The sequence below is a fragment of the Hyperolius riggenbachi genome, chromosome 4 (assembly GCF_040937935.1).
Source record: "Hyperolius riggenbachi isolate aHypRig1 chromosome 4, aHypRig1.pri, whole genome shotgun sequence".
Taxonomy (NCBI): Eukaryota; Metazoa; Chordata; class Amphibia; order Anura; family Hyperoliidae; genus Hyperolius; species Hyperolius riggenbachi.
The window spans coordinates 41,302,486-41,316,915 of NC_090649.1; the positions used below are offsets into that span (position 1 = coordinate 41,302,486).

General features: G+C 49.1%; 6 non-coding genes across 6 annotated transcripts; 3 read left to right on the forward strand and 3 right to left on the reverse strand.

The window, feature by feature from the left end:
* Window positions 1-1,322: 1,322 nt before the first annotated feature.
* TRNAG-GCC (transfer RNA glycine (anticodon GCC)) lies at window positions 1,323-1,393 on the reverse strand. Its single transcript has one exon. It is a non-coding gene; the product is annotated as a tRNA-Gly (tRNA).
* Window positions 1,394-1,527: 134 nt separating this feature from the next.
* On the forward strand, window positions 1,528-1,600 carry TRNAK-CUU (transfer RNA lysine (anticodon CUU)). The gene has a single exon. It is a non-coding gene; the product is annotated as a tRNA-Lys (tRNA).
* A 9,041-nt stretch (window positions 1,601-10,641) lies between these two features.
* TRNAG-GCC (transfer RNA glycine (anticodon GCC)) lies at window positions 10,642-10,712 on the reverse strand. The gene has a single exon. It is a non-coding gene; the product is annotated as a tRNA-Gly (tRNA).
* Window positions 10,713-10,846: 134 nt separating this feature from the next.
* Window positions 10,847-10,919, forward strand: TRNAK-CUU (transfer RNA lysine (anticodon CUU)). Its single transcript has one exon. It is a non-coding gene; the product is annotated as a tRNA-Lys (tRNA).
* Window positions 10,920-12,263: 1,344 nt separating this feature from the next.
* TRNAG-GCC (transfer RNA glycine (anticodon GCC)) lies at window positions 12,264-12,334 on the reverse strand. Its single transcript has one exon. It is a non-coding gene; the product is annotated as a tRNA-Gly (tRNA).
* A 1,755-nt stretch (window positions 12,335-14,089) lies between these two features.
* On the forward strand, window positions 14,090-14,162 carry TRNAK-CUU (transfer RNA lysine (anticodon CUU)). The gene has a single exon. It is a non-coding gene; the product is annotated as a tRNA-Lys (tRNA).
* Window positions 14,163-14,430: the final 268 nt, after the last annotated feature.

Genomic DNA, 14,430 nt, shown 5'->3' on the forward strand with positions numbered 1-14,430 from the left:
TTCTACTAGGCAGAGCTCCTCCAAAACGATTACAAACCATCACCAGGCCATCACTTCCTCTTTCACATGCCACTCCCCACTCCCTTTGCTAACAAACGAAAATGTCATCTCAGCTTTCCCCTTCACTTTTACTCACACAACCTCTTTTAACAACTTTTCAGCAAAAGTGCTTCACCACCCCAAGAAAGAGAAAAACACTCCTTCTTACAATCTTACTCATCTTTCCTATACTACTTTTCTTATCTGCTTTTCCCAGATTTCCGTTGGCTTTACTCCAGTCCTTTTGTCAAGGAGAGACTTATAATCAATCACTTGACAAGGAACAACCACCTGAAAGATACTCATTCTCGTATGCCTGGTGCACACCATGCAATTCCCCATCAGATAGATGGGCCGATAGATCCTTTCCGACAGACACGATCGGATTTCCGTTCGGATTTCCGATCACTACTATGCAAATCCATCAGAAAAACGATCGGAAATCAGATCGGACCTGCCGGAAATCATCTGTTCGACCCATCTATCTGACAGGCATTGGTATGGTGTGTATTAGGCTTTGCACTCCAAAGGTGCTCACATAGCAGTATGAGGAGGGCACTCTGCACACGGCCTGAGATTTAGCTGAGAGGATTGAAAAAAAGGAAGTTGCTCTTTCCCTTAACTTGTTTTTAGATGAGGTACTTCCCAACAAAAGTTACAAACCAAAAAGCCTTTCAGTCCCGGCAAGCAAAAAAAGTGGTTGCTTTCATTTGACTTAAGTTTGTTACTACTTTTTTTTCTGTACTTTTAGTATGTTTTCTTAATTGCTAGGTGCTGGGAAAGCAAGTTGTAGGTAAGCTGACACAACATCTCAACATCTACTGTGAGAAAACTCAGGACAAAAGTAGAATGAATGAGGGCCTAGAGAGAACGCTCCAAATTTGAGCAAGGCCCTGAGTAGAGTGCAAAGACAACAAGGCAAAAAGTTGTAAAACAACACCAGATGAGCAGATGCTGCTGACTTGGCATTTCCGAGGCTTTTCTAGACAGTTAAAAAGAAGCCTAATAGGTGAGTACTGGAGAGGGAGAGATGCTGCACGTCACTGGCACTGCTAGAAGACATGCAAGGCCTTTGGACACGCAAGTGTCCCAAGGCTGCTTTAACTTGTGTGTCTTAGAGTCATGTTTGCTGGGTACTAGGGTCCCTCTTCTCGACTGTCAGCCAGCACTGTGGCCAAGTGCCACGGTGACTCTTGCAAATGTCCTTAAATGGCTTCTGGCCTGCAGAGATGTCTTAAGCTTGAGAAGTGCAAAGTGTGGAGGTGTGCCAAAATCCTAGCATTTGCATTGGCCGGGAATCGAACCCGGGCCTCCCGCGTGGCAGGCGAGAATTCTACCACTGAACCACCAATGCCTTGCCCTGTTGCTCGGTGCTGAAAAACGTGGCCAGCCAAATCAGGCCATACAAGATTGCCTTCTTCTGTGCGGATGGCAAAGGTGAGGCTGGCGCCATTTTGCAATTTTTGACATTTCAGCTCAAGCAAGCAAGCCTGGCTAGCTCAGTCGGTAGAGCATGAGACTCTTAATCTCAGGGTCGTGGGTTCAAGCCCCACGTTAGGCGATCAAAGCTTCTCCTTTTACTTTCTACTAGGCAGAGCTCCTCCAAAACGATTACAAACCATCACCAGGCCATCACTTCCTCTTTCACATGCCACTCCCCACTCCCTTTGCTAACAAACGAAAATGTCATCTCAGCTTTCCCCTTCACTTTTACTCACACAACCTCTTTTAACAACTTTTCAGCAAAAGTGCTTCACCACTAGTGTTGGGCGAACAGTGTTCGCCACTGTTCGGGTTCTGCAGAACATCACCCTGTTCGGGTGATGTTCGAGTTCGGCCGAACACCTGACGGTGCTCGGCCAAACCGTTCGGCCATATGGCCGAACTAAGAGCGCATGGCCGAACGTTCCCCGAACGTTCGGCTAGCGCTGTGATTGGCCGAACGGGTCACGTGGTTCGGACCCGAACGCGCTCTGATTGGCCGAACTGTCACGTGGTTCGGGTAAATAAATACCCGAACCACGTCATATCTCCGCCATTTGTCTGTGGGTTTAGCTTTGGGTAGGCAGGCAGGGTAGTTCGCGCTCCAGCCACGCTAGCCAGGGTCCCCCCCAGTCATTGTGTGTCACTGCTGGGAACAGTAGTACACCGCTCGTTCAGCCACACTATATAGCATTCTGTGTACTGTTCTGTGTCTGCTGGGAACAGTGGTACACCGCTCGTTCAGCCACACTATATAGCATTCTGTGTACTGTTCTGTGTCTGCTGGGAACAGTGGTACACCGCTCGTTCAGCCACACTATATAGCATTCTGTGTACTGTTCTGTGTCTGCTGGGAACAGTAGTACACCGCTCGTTCAGCCACACTATATAGCATTCTGTGTACTGTTCTGTGTCTGCTGGGAACAGTAGTACACCGCTCGTTCAGCCACACTATATAGCATTCTGTGTACTGTTCTGTGTCTGCTGGGAACAGTAGTACACCGCTCGTTCAGCCACACTATATAGCATTCTGTGTACTGTTCTGTGTCTGCTGGGAATAGTGGTACACCGCTCGTTCAGCCACACTATATAGCATTCTGTGTACTGTTCTGTGTCTGCTGGGAACAGTAGTACACCGCTCGTTCAGCCACACTATATAGCATTCTGTGTACTGTTCTGTGTCTGCTGGGAACAGTAGTACACCGCTCGTTCAGCCACACTATATAGCATTCTGTGTACTGTTCTGTGTCTGCTGGGAACAGTAGTACACCGCTCGTTCAGCCACACTATATAGCATTCTGTGTACTGTTCTGTGTCTGCTGGGAACAGTAGTACACCGCTCGTTCAGCCACACTATATAGCATTCTGTGTACTGTTCTGTGTCTGCTGGGAATAGTGGTACACCGCTCGTTCAGCCACACTATATAGCATTCTGTGTACTGTTCTGTGTCTGCTGGGAACAGTAGTACACCGCTCGTTCAGCCACACTATATAGCATTCTGTGTACTGTTCTGTGTCTGCTGGGAACAGTAGTACACCGCTCGTTCAGCCACACTATATAGCATTCTGTGTACTGTTCTGTGTCTGCTGGGAATAGTGGTACACCGCTCGTTCAGCCACACTATATAGCATTCTGTGTACTGTTCTGTGTCTGCTGGGAACAGTGGTACACCGCTCGTTCAGCCACACTATATAGCATTCTGTGTACTGTTCTGTGTCTGCTGGGAACAGTGGTACACCGCTCGTTCAGCCACACTATATAGCATTCTGTGTACTGTTCTGTGTCTGCTGGGAACAGTAGTACACCGCTCGTTCAGCCACACTATATAGCATTCTGTGTACTGTTCTGTGTCTGCTGGGAACAGTAGTACACCGCTCGTTCAGCCACACTATATAGCATTCTGTGTACTGTTCTGTGTCTGCTGGGAACAGTAGTACACCGCTCGTTCAGCCACACTATATAGCATTCTGTGTACTGTTCTGTGTCTGCTGGGAATAGTGGTACACCGCTCGTTCAGCCACACTATATAGCATTCTGTGTACTGTTCTGTGTCTGCTGGGGATAGTGGTACACCGCTCGTTCGCCACTGTATAGCATTGTGCTCTGTGTCGCTGCTGGGAATAGTGGTACACCGCTCACCCGTCACTGTATAGCATTGTGCTCTGTGTCGCTGCTGGGAATAGTGGTACACCGCTCACCCGTCACTGTATAGCATTGTGCTCTGTGTCGCTGCTGGGAATAGTGGTACTGTATAGCATTTCTGTACTGCCACTGTACTGCTGCCAGTCAGCGTGTACTGTAAGGATAAGTGAAATGAGGAAGAAATCCGGTGAAAGAGGGAGGGGCAAGGGAAGAGGTGTTTCCCCTGACGGTTCACGTACAGGCCACAGGGGAGCACCCAAGAAAACCCACTCAATACCGCCCATGTTGTCCAGGACAACAACCCTCACAAATCCAAAAGAACAGGACCAGATAATTACTTGGATGACCTCTCAAGCGTCCAGCAGTGGGTTAAGCAGCACCAGCACATCACGCACGAGGTCCGAGTCCTCAGCCAGTTACAAGGAGCCAGTGGGCACAAAGCTGACACAACCGGCAGCGACACCACGCACACAACTGCCAGATAACCAGTCCGATGAATTACCTCAGGACACAATGGGGTATTCGCAGGAGCTATTCCCAGCCCAACAAACTTCCACCTTTCAAAGGTCAATGGAGGAACAGCCAGAAATGTTGTGCCTGGATTCACAACCGTTAACTGTGGGAAATGCACCGCGCACTGAAATACAAGGCGAGTCCGAAGAGGACTCGGAAACCCAAATCCCAGAGCAATTTGGGCAGGAGGGGTTGCAATTGCAGGAGGTCGGCCGACAAGATCTGGAAGACGACGTTGGAGTGTGCTGCGCAGAGGTTGTTGTGGGGAGCTCTACTCCACGGCGGTGGCCCACAATGACATATGACGAGTTTGAGGAGATGGAAGAGGAGGGTATGGACAATGTGGACAGAGACCCAGATTTTGTTTGTGAACGAGAACATCGCCGTCGTAGCAGCAGCACAGATGAGTCTGTTGAAGAACACACTGCTGCACGAGTTCGCCTTGTGCCACAAGGTAGGCGGCGCGCAATTTCAGGCACCACAAGCGTGGAAGTTCAAGTGAGAGGCAAAAGAGGAGCAAACAGAAATCGCCAGCAAGGAGGCAGGTGCTCCAAAGTCTGGGCTTTCTTTGAAGACTGCACTGAGGATGTTACCATGGCGATTTGCAAGGTGTGCAAGACCCGCCTGAGCAGGGGGAAAAATATTAACAACCTCTCCACCACCAGCATGAGCCGTCACATGCTATCCAAACATCCCACTCTTTGGGCAAACGCGTCAGGACAGGGTACCAGAAACAACACTGCCTCCCTTGGGTTCACCAGACTCACCACCAGACCCGCCTCAGCAGCAGCAGTAGCCCAGCCATTGCGTGGTTCACAACATTCACAAACATCAGACGACGCTGACACTGTCACTTTCCGGAGTAGTGCTCTTGAGGTCTCCCAGTGTTCATCAAACACAACAACCAACAGCCCTTCCGTGTGCAGCGCTACGGTTCAGTTGTCTGTGTCGGAGATGTTTGAGCGCAAGAGGAAATTGCCAGCAAATGACCCCCGGGCCGTGGCAGTAACAGCCAGCATAGCCAAGCTTCTGGCCTGCGAAATGCTGCCATATCGATTGGTGGAGACAAACAGCTTCAAGGGCATGATGTCAGTGGCCATCCCACGTTACGTGGTTCCCAGCCGCTACCACTTTGCGCGCTCTGCAGTGCCTGAGTTGCATGAGCACGTGGTCAGCAAAATAACCCGAAGCTTGAAGAATGCCGTTGCCTGCAAGGTTCACCTCACCACTGACACCTGGACGAGTGCGTTCGGCCAGGGTCGATACATCTCCCTTACCGCGCACTGGGTGAACCTTGTGGAGCCTGGCAGCGATTCCTCACCTGCTACGGCACGGGTGTTGCCCACGCCACAAACAGCTGCACCGCCGTCCCTCCCACTGGATAACAGCAGCACCTACCTCTCTGACTCCTTCTCCTCCAACGCATCTCAAAGCTGTACCTCATCCGGAAACGCTAACCCAGCAGCAGTAGGATCGTGGAAGCAGTGCAGCACAGCTGTTGGCATGCGTCAGCAAGCGTTGCTGAAGCTAATCTGCCTTGGGGATAAGCAGCACACAGGGGAGGAAATTTGGAGGGGAATAAAGGAACAGACGGATTTGTGGCTGGCACCGCTGGACCTGAAACCGGGCATGGTTGTGTGTGATAATGGGAGTAATCTCATTCGCGCTTTAAGGTTGGCTAAGCTGACACACATCCCTTGCCTGGCGCACGTGATGAACCTAGTAGTTCAGCGGTTCCTGAGGACATACCCAGGCGTGCCCGATCTGCTGTTGAAGGTGCGTCGAGTGTCCAAACATTGTAGAAATTCCAGTACTGCTTCGGGGGCACTCGCCAAGATGCAGGAGCGCTTCAATCTCCCCCACCATCGCTTGCTGTGTGATGTCCCTACGCGCTGGAATTCTACGCTGCACATGCTAGCCCGCTTTTGCGAGCAGAAGAGTGCAGTGGTCCAGTACATGACGGCGCAGTACCGAGGCGCATCCGGCCAGCTGCCAAGCTTCTGTGGATCCGATTGGGCCAACATGTTGGACCTCTGCCAAGTCCTCCAAAATTTTGAGCAATCCACGTTGCTTGTGAGCAGTGACAACTCTTCAGTCAGCATTACCATACCACTGCTGTGTTTACTGAAGAGGTCGATGTTAAAAATCAAGGAAACAGCTGTCATGATGCAACTGGGGGAATCTGAAGGAGAAAACGATCAGCGTGATGGTACCAACATCAGGCCATCCGCCTCAGGGAACGCTGGCCCCAGCAGCTATGACGAAGAAGAGGAGGAGGAACAGCTGGAGTTGGAGCAGGAATTTCATGCCACCACTGACGAGGGCCAGAGCGGTGCACGTTGGACTTCCACAATTCAACGCGAATGGTCAGCAGAAGCAGACCAGGAGGAAGGTGACGACTATGATGCATCACAACAACTATCACAACGCTCACAAGAGGATGATGAGGATTCTGGTAGGACTCTGGCACACATGGCTCAATTCATGCTAGACTGCATTGAACGTGACCCACGCATTGTGCGCATTCTGGACAACACCAATTACTGGGTTTATACCCTTCTGGATCCACGGTACAAACACAATGTTCCAAAACTGCTTGAAGAAAGAGTCAGACAGGTCAAAATGGAAGAATACCAGCAGGCCCTTGTGGAGACTTTAGAGAGGAGATTGACATCCTCCCCCTCCTCTAGCCAGTTGTACGCAGACAGACTGACTTCCGCAAACCCAGGACGACCAGGAGGGCAGCAAACAACGCAAGCCGCAGCTAGTACCCAAAAGGGAATGGTATCGGCAGTGTCCTTGGAGTGGGAAAATTTTCTGACACCCATGCAGCCGCAGCCCACTGAACAGCAAGCGTGCAGATCCACCTCCAACACCGATCGCCTGGAGAAGATGGTCAAGGACTACATGTCAGATGGCGTAGCTGTGTCGAACCATCCATCTGCACCCTTCAACTATTGGGTATCGAAGCTAGACACCTGGCACGAACTGGCAATGTACGCAATAGAGGTGCTGGCTTGCCCGGCAGCCAGCGTTATGTCGGAACGCTGTTTCAGTGCTGCCGGAGGCATCGTCACAGATCGGCGTATCCGCCTCTCTACAGAAAATGCAGACCGTCTGACTCAAATTAAAATGAATCAATCCTGGATTGGAAATGACTACGCAACACTCCAGGACCCCAACCAAGTAACATGACCAATGAACATCTGGGATGGTGTTGCGTTTCCGGGCCCTGTTTATTGAACCTCTCATCTGTATTACATTTATGACTGCATGGCGGCAAAAAGCATTGCTGCTATATCCGCACGCTTTTTGTCCACATGCAAGGCCTGGGTTGTTGTGTCTCACAAAGCGTGGCCTTCTCCTCCTGCGCCTGCTCCTGTTCCATCACGTCTGCTGCTGCTGGGTTAGCGTTGCCGCGTGGTCCCTGTTTATTGAACCACTTATCTTTATTACATTTATGACTGCATGGCGGTACAAAGCATGCTATCCGCACGCTTCTTGCCCTCATGCAAGGCCTGGGTTGTTGTGTCTCACAAAGCGTGGCCTTCTCCTCCTGCGCCTGCTCCTGTTCCATCACGTCTGCTGCTGCTGGGTTAGCGTTGCCGCGTGGTCCCTGTTTATTGAACCACTTATCTTTATTACATTTATGACTGCATGGCGGTACAAAGCATGCTATCCGCACGCTTCTTGCCCTCATGCAAGGCCTGGGTTGTTGTGTCTCACAAAGCGTGGCCTTCTCCTCCTGCGCCTCCTCCTGTTCCATCACGTCTGCTGCTGCTGGGTTAGCGTTGCCGCGTGGTCCCTGTTTATTGAACCACTTATCTTTATTACATTTATGACTGCATGGCGGTACAAAGCATGCTATCCGCACGCTTCTTGCCCTCATGCAAGGCCTGGGTTGTTGTGTCTCACAAAGCGTGGCCTTCTCCTCCTGCGCCTGCTCCTGTTCCATCACGTCTGCTGCTGCTGGGTTAGCGTTGCCGCGTGGTCCCTGTTTATTGAACCACTTATCTTTATTACATTTATGACTGCATGGCGGTACAAAGCATGCTATCCGCACGCTTCTTGCCCTCATGCAAGGCCTGGGTTGTTGTGTCTCACAAAGCGTGGCCTTCTCCTCCTGCGCCTCCTCCTGTTCCATCACGTCTGCTGCTGCTGGGTTAGCGTTGCCGCGTGGTCCCTGTTTATTGAACCACTTATCTTTATTACATTTATGACTGCATGGCGGTACAAAGCATGCTATCCGCACGCTTCTTGCCCTCATGCAAGGCCTGGGTTGTTGTGTCTCACAAAGCGTGGCCTTCTCCTCCTGCGCCTGCTCCTGTTCCATCACGTCTGCTGCTGCTGGGTTAGCGTTGCCGCGTGGTCCCTGTTTATTGAACCACTTATCTTTATTACATTTATGACTGCATGGCGGTACAAAGCATGCTATCCGCACGCTTCTTGCCCTCATGCAAGGCCTGGGTTGTTGTGTCTCACAAAGCATGGCCTTCTCCTCCTGCGCCTCCTCCTGTTCCATCACGTCTGCTGCTGCTGGGTTAGCGTTGCCGCGTGGTCCCTGTTTATTGAACCACTTATCTTTATTACATTTATGACTGCATGGCGGTACAAAGCATGCTATCCGCACGCTTCTTGCCCTCATGCAAGGCCTGGGTTGTTGTGTCTCACAAAGCGTGGCCTTCTCCTCCTGCGCCTGCTCCTGTTCCATCACGTCTGCTGCTGCTGGGTTAGCGTTGCCGCGTGGTCCCTGTTTATTGAACCACTTATCTTTATAACATTTATGACTGCATGGCGGTACAAAGCCTGCTATCCGCACGCTTCTTGCCCTCATGCAAGGCCGGGGTTGTTGTGTCTCACAAAGCGTGGCCTTCTTCTCCTCCTGCGCCACCCTCCTCCTGTTCCATCACGTGTGCTGCTGCTGGGTTAGCGTTACCGGTCCCTTTTCCTGGAACCTCTTATATGTATTACATTTATGACTGCATGCCGACAAAAAACATGTTACCTGTGCAAAGAAAACAGACATTTCCCGCATTTAAAAGACAGTTTTCCCTTTGAAACTTTAAAATCGATTTTCTCAAAAACTATAAGCTCTTTTTGCTAATTTTTTTTTCCTCTTGTACCCACTCCCAAGGTGCACATACCCTGTAAATTTGGGGTATGTAGCATGCAAGGAGGCTTTACAAACCACAAAAGTTCGGGTCCCCATTGACTTCCATTATGTTCGGAGTTCGGGTCGAACACCCGAACATCGCGGCCATGTTCGGCCTGTTCGGCCCGAACCCGAACATCTAGATGTTCGCCCAACACTATTCACCACCCCAAGAAAGAGAAAAACACTCCTTCTTACAATCTTACTCATCTTTCCTATACTACTTTTCTTATCTGCTTTTCCCAGATTTCCGTTGGCTTTACTCCAGTCCTTTTGTCAAGGAGAGACTTACAATCAATCACTTGACAAGGAACAACCACCTGAAAGATACTCATTCTCGTATGCCTGGTGCACACCATGCAATTCCCCATCAGATAGATGGGCCGATAGATCCTTTCCGACAGACACGATCGGATTTCCGTTCGGATTTCCGATCACTACTATGCAAATCCATCAGAAAAACGATCGGAAATCAGATCGGACCTGCCGGAAATCATCTGTTCGACCCATCTATCTGACAGGCATTGGTATGGTGTGTATTAGGCTTTGCACTCCAAAGGTGCTCACATAGCAGTATGAGGAGGGCACTCTGCACACGGCCAGAGATTTAGCTGAGAGGATTGAAAAAAAGGAAGTTGCTCTTTCCCTTAACTTGTTTTTAGATGAGGTACTTCCCAACAAAAGTTACAAACCAAAAAGCCTTTCAGTCCCGGCAAGCAAAAAAAGTGGTTGCTTTCATTTGACTTAAGTTTGTTACTACTTTTTTTTCTGTACTTTTAGTATGTTTTCTTAATTGCTAGGTGCTGGGAAAGCAAGTTGTAGGTAAGCTGACACAACATCTCAACATCTACTGTGAGAAAACTCAGGACAAAAGTAGAATGAATGAGGGCCTAGAGAGAACGCTCCAAATTTGAGCAAGGCCCTGAGTAGAGTGCAAAGACAACAAGGCAAAAAGTTGTAAAACAACACCAGATGAGCAGATGCTGCAGACTTGGCATTTCCGAGGCTTTTCTAGACAGTTAAAAAGAAGCCTAATAGGTGAGTACTGGAGAGGGAGAGATGCTGCACGTCACTGGCACTGCTAGAAGACATGCAAGGCCTTTGGGCACGCAAGTGTCCCAAGGCTGCTTTAACTTGTGTGTCTTAGAGTCATGTTTGCTGGGTACTAGGGTCCCTCTTCTCAACTGTCAGCCAGCACTGTGGCCAAGTGCCACGGTGACTCTTGCAAATGTCCTTAAATGGCTTCTGGCCTGCAGAGATGTCTTAAGCTTGAGAAGTGCAAAGTGTGGAGGTGTGCCAAAATCCTAGCATTTGCATTGGCCGGGAATCGAACCCGGGACTCCCGCATGGCAGGCGAGAATTCTACCACTGAACCACCAATGCCTTGCCCTGTTGCTCGGTGCTGAAAAACGTGGCCAGCCAAATCAGGCCATACAAGATTGCCTTCTTCTGTGCGGATGGCAAAGGTGAGGCTGGCGCCATTTTGCAATTTTTGACATTTCAGCTCAAGCAAGCAAGCCCGGCTAGCTCAGTCGGTAGAGCATGAGACTCTTAATCTCAGGGTCGTGGGTTCGAGCCCCACGTTGGGCGATCAAAGCTTCTCCTTTTACTTTCTACTAGGCAGAGCTCCTCCAAAACGATTACAAACCATCACCAGGCCATCACTTCCTCTTTCACATGCCACTCCCCACTCCCTTTGCTAACAAACGAAAATGTCATCTCAGCTTTCCCCTTCACTTTTACTCACACAACCTCTTTTAACAACTTTTCAGCAAAAGTGCTTCACCACCCCAAGAAAGAGAAAAACACTCCTTCTTACAATCTTACTCATCTTTCCTATACTACTTTTCTTATCTGCTTTTCCCAGATTTCCGTTGGCTTTACTCCAGTCCTTTTGTCAAGGAGAGACTTACAATCAATCACTTGACAAGGAACAACCACCTGAAAGATACTCATTCTCGTATGCCTGGTGCACACCATGCAATTCCCCATCAGATAGATGGGCCGATAGATCCTTTCCGACAGACACGATCGGATTTCCGTTCGGATTTCCGATCACTACTATGCAAATCCATCAGAAAAACGATCGGAAATCAGATCGGACCTGCCGGAAATCATCTGTTCGACCCATCTATCTGACAGGCATTGGTATGGTGTGTATTAGGCTTTGCACTCCAAAGGTGCTCACATAGCAGTATGAGGAGGGCACTCTGCACACGGCCTGAGATTTAGCTGAGAGGATTGAAAAAAAGGAAGTTGCTCTTTCCCTTAACTTGTTTTTAGATGAGGTACTTCCCAACAAAAGTTACAAACCAAAAAGCCTTTCAGTCCCGGCAAGCAAAAAAAGTGGTTGCTTTCATTTGACTTAAGTTTGTTACTACTTTTTTTTTCTGTACTTTTAGTATGTTTTCTTAATTGCTAGGTGCTGGGAAAGCAAGTTGTAGGTAAGCTGACACAACATCTCAACATCTACTGTGAGAAAACTCAGGACAAAAGTAGAATGAATGAGGGCCTAGAGAGAACGCTACAAATTTGAGCAAGGCCCTGAGTAGAGTGCAAAGACAACAAGGCAAAAAGTTGTAAAACAACACCAGATGAGCAGATGCTGCTGACTTGGCATTTCCGAGGCTTTTCTAGACAGTTAAAAAGAAGCCTAATAGGTGAGTACTGGAGAGGGAGAGATGCTGCACGTCACTGGCACTGCTAGAAGACATGCAAGGCCTTTGGGCACGCAAGTGTCCCAAGGCTGCTTTAACTTGTGTGTCTTAGAGTCATGTTTGCTGGGTACTAGGGTCCCTCTTCTCGACTGTCAGCCAGCACTGTGGCCAAGTGCCACGGTGACTCTTGCAAATGTCCTTAAATGGCTTCTGGCCTGCAGAGATGTCTTAAGCTTGAGAAGTGCAAAGTGAGGAGGTGTGCCAAAATCCTAGCATTTGCATTGGCCGGGAATCGAACCCAGGCCTCCCGCGTGGCAGGCGAGAATTCTACCACTGAACCACCAATGCCTTGCCCTGTTGCTCGGTGCTGAAAAACGTGGCCAGCCAAATCAGGCCATACAAGATTGCCTTCTTCTGTGCGGATGGCAAAGGTGAGGCTGGCGCCATTTTGCAATTTTTGACATTTCAGCTCAAGCAAGCAAGCTCGGCTTGCTCAGTCGGTAGAGCATGAGACTCTTAATCTCAGGGTCGTGGGTTCGAGCCCCATGTTGGGCGATCAAAGCTTCTCCTTTTACTTTCTACTAGGCAGAGCTCCTCCAAAACGATTACAAACCATCACCAGGCCATCACTTCCTCTTTCACATGCCACTCCCCACTCCCTTTGCTAACAAACGAAAATGTCATCTCAGCTTTCCCCTTCACTTTTACTCACACAACCTCTTTTAACAACTTTTCAGCAAAAGTGCTTCACCACCCCAAGAAAGAGAAAAACACTCCTTCTTACAATCTTACTCATCTTTCCTATACTACTTTTCTTATCTGCTTTTCCCAGATTTCCGTTGGCTTTACTCCAGTCCTTTTGTCAAGGAGAGACTTACAATCAATCACTTGACAAGGAACAACCACCTGAAAGATACTCATTCTCGTATGCCTGGTGCACACCATGCAATTCCCCATCAGATAGATGGGCCGATAGATCCTTTCCGACAGACACGATCGGATTTCCGTTCGGATTTCCGATCACTACTATGCAAATCCATCAGAAAAACGATCGGAAATCAGATCGGACCTGCCGGAAATCATCTGTTCGACCCATCTATCTGACAGGCATTGGTATGGTGTGTATTAGGCTTTGCACTCCAAAGTTGCTCACATAGCAGTATGAGGAGGGCACTCTGCACACGGCCAGAGATTTAGCTGAGAGGATTGAAAAAAAGGAAGTTGCTCTTTCCCTTAACTTGTTTTTAGATGAGGTACTTCCCAACAAAAGTTACAAACCAAAAAGCCTTTCAGTCCCGGCAAGCAAAAAAAGTGGTTGCTTTCATTTGACTTAAGTTTGTTACTACTTTTTTTTCTGTACTTTTAGTATGTTTTCTTAATTGCTAGGTGCTGGGAAAGCAAGTTGTAGGTAAGCTGACACAACATCTCAACATCTACTGTGAGAAAACTCAGGACAAAAGTAGAATGAATGAGGGCCTAGAGAGAACGCTCCAAATTTGAGCAAGGCCCTGAGTAGAGTGCAAAGACAACAAGGCAAAAAGTTGTAAAACAACACCAGATGAGCAGATGCTGCTGACTTGGCATTTCCGAGGCTTTTCTAGACAGTTAAAAAGAAGCCTAATAGGTGAGTACTGGAGAGGGAGAGATGCTGCACGTCACTGGCACTGCTAGAAGACATGCAAGGCCTTTGGGCACGCAAGTGTCCCAAGGCTGCTTTAACTTGTGTGTCTTAGAGTCATGTTTGCTGGGTACTAGGGTCCCTCTTCTCGACTGTCAGCCAGCACTGTGGCCAAGTGCCACGGTGACTCTTGCAAATGTCCTTAAATGGCTTCTGGCCTGCAGAGATGTCTTAAGCTTGAGAAGTGCAAAGTGTGGAGGTGTGCCAAAATCCTAGCATTTGCATTGGCCGGGAATCAAACCCGGGCCTCCCACATGGCAGGCGAGAATTCTACCACTGAACCACCAATGCCTTGCCCTGTTGCTCGGTGCTGAAAAACGTGGCCAGCCAAATCAGGCCATACAAGATTGCCTTCTTCTGTGCGGATGGCAAAGGTGAGGCTGGCGCCATTTTGCAATTTTTGACATTTCAGCGCAAGCAAGCAAGCCCGGCTAGCTCAGTCGGTAGAGCATGAGACTCTTAATCTCAGGGTCGTGGGTTCGAGCCCCACGTTGGGCGATCAAAGCTTCTCCTTTTACTTTCTACTAGGCAGAACTCCTCCAAAACGATTACAAACCATCACCAGGCCATCACTTCCTCTTTCACATGCCACTCCCCACTCCCTTTGCTAACAAACGAAAATGTCATCTCAGCTTTCCCCTTCACTTTTACTCACACAACCTCTTTTAACAACTTTTCAGCAAAAGTGCTTCACCACCCCAAGAAAGAGAAAAACACTCCTTCTTACAATCTTACTCATCTTTCCTATACTACTTTTCTTATCTGC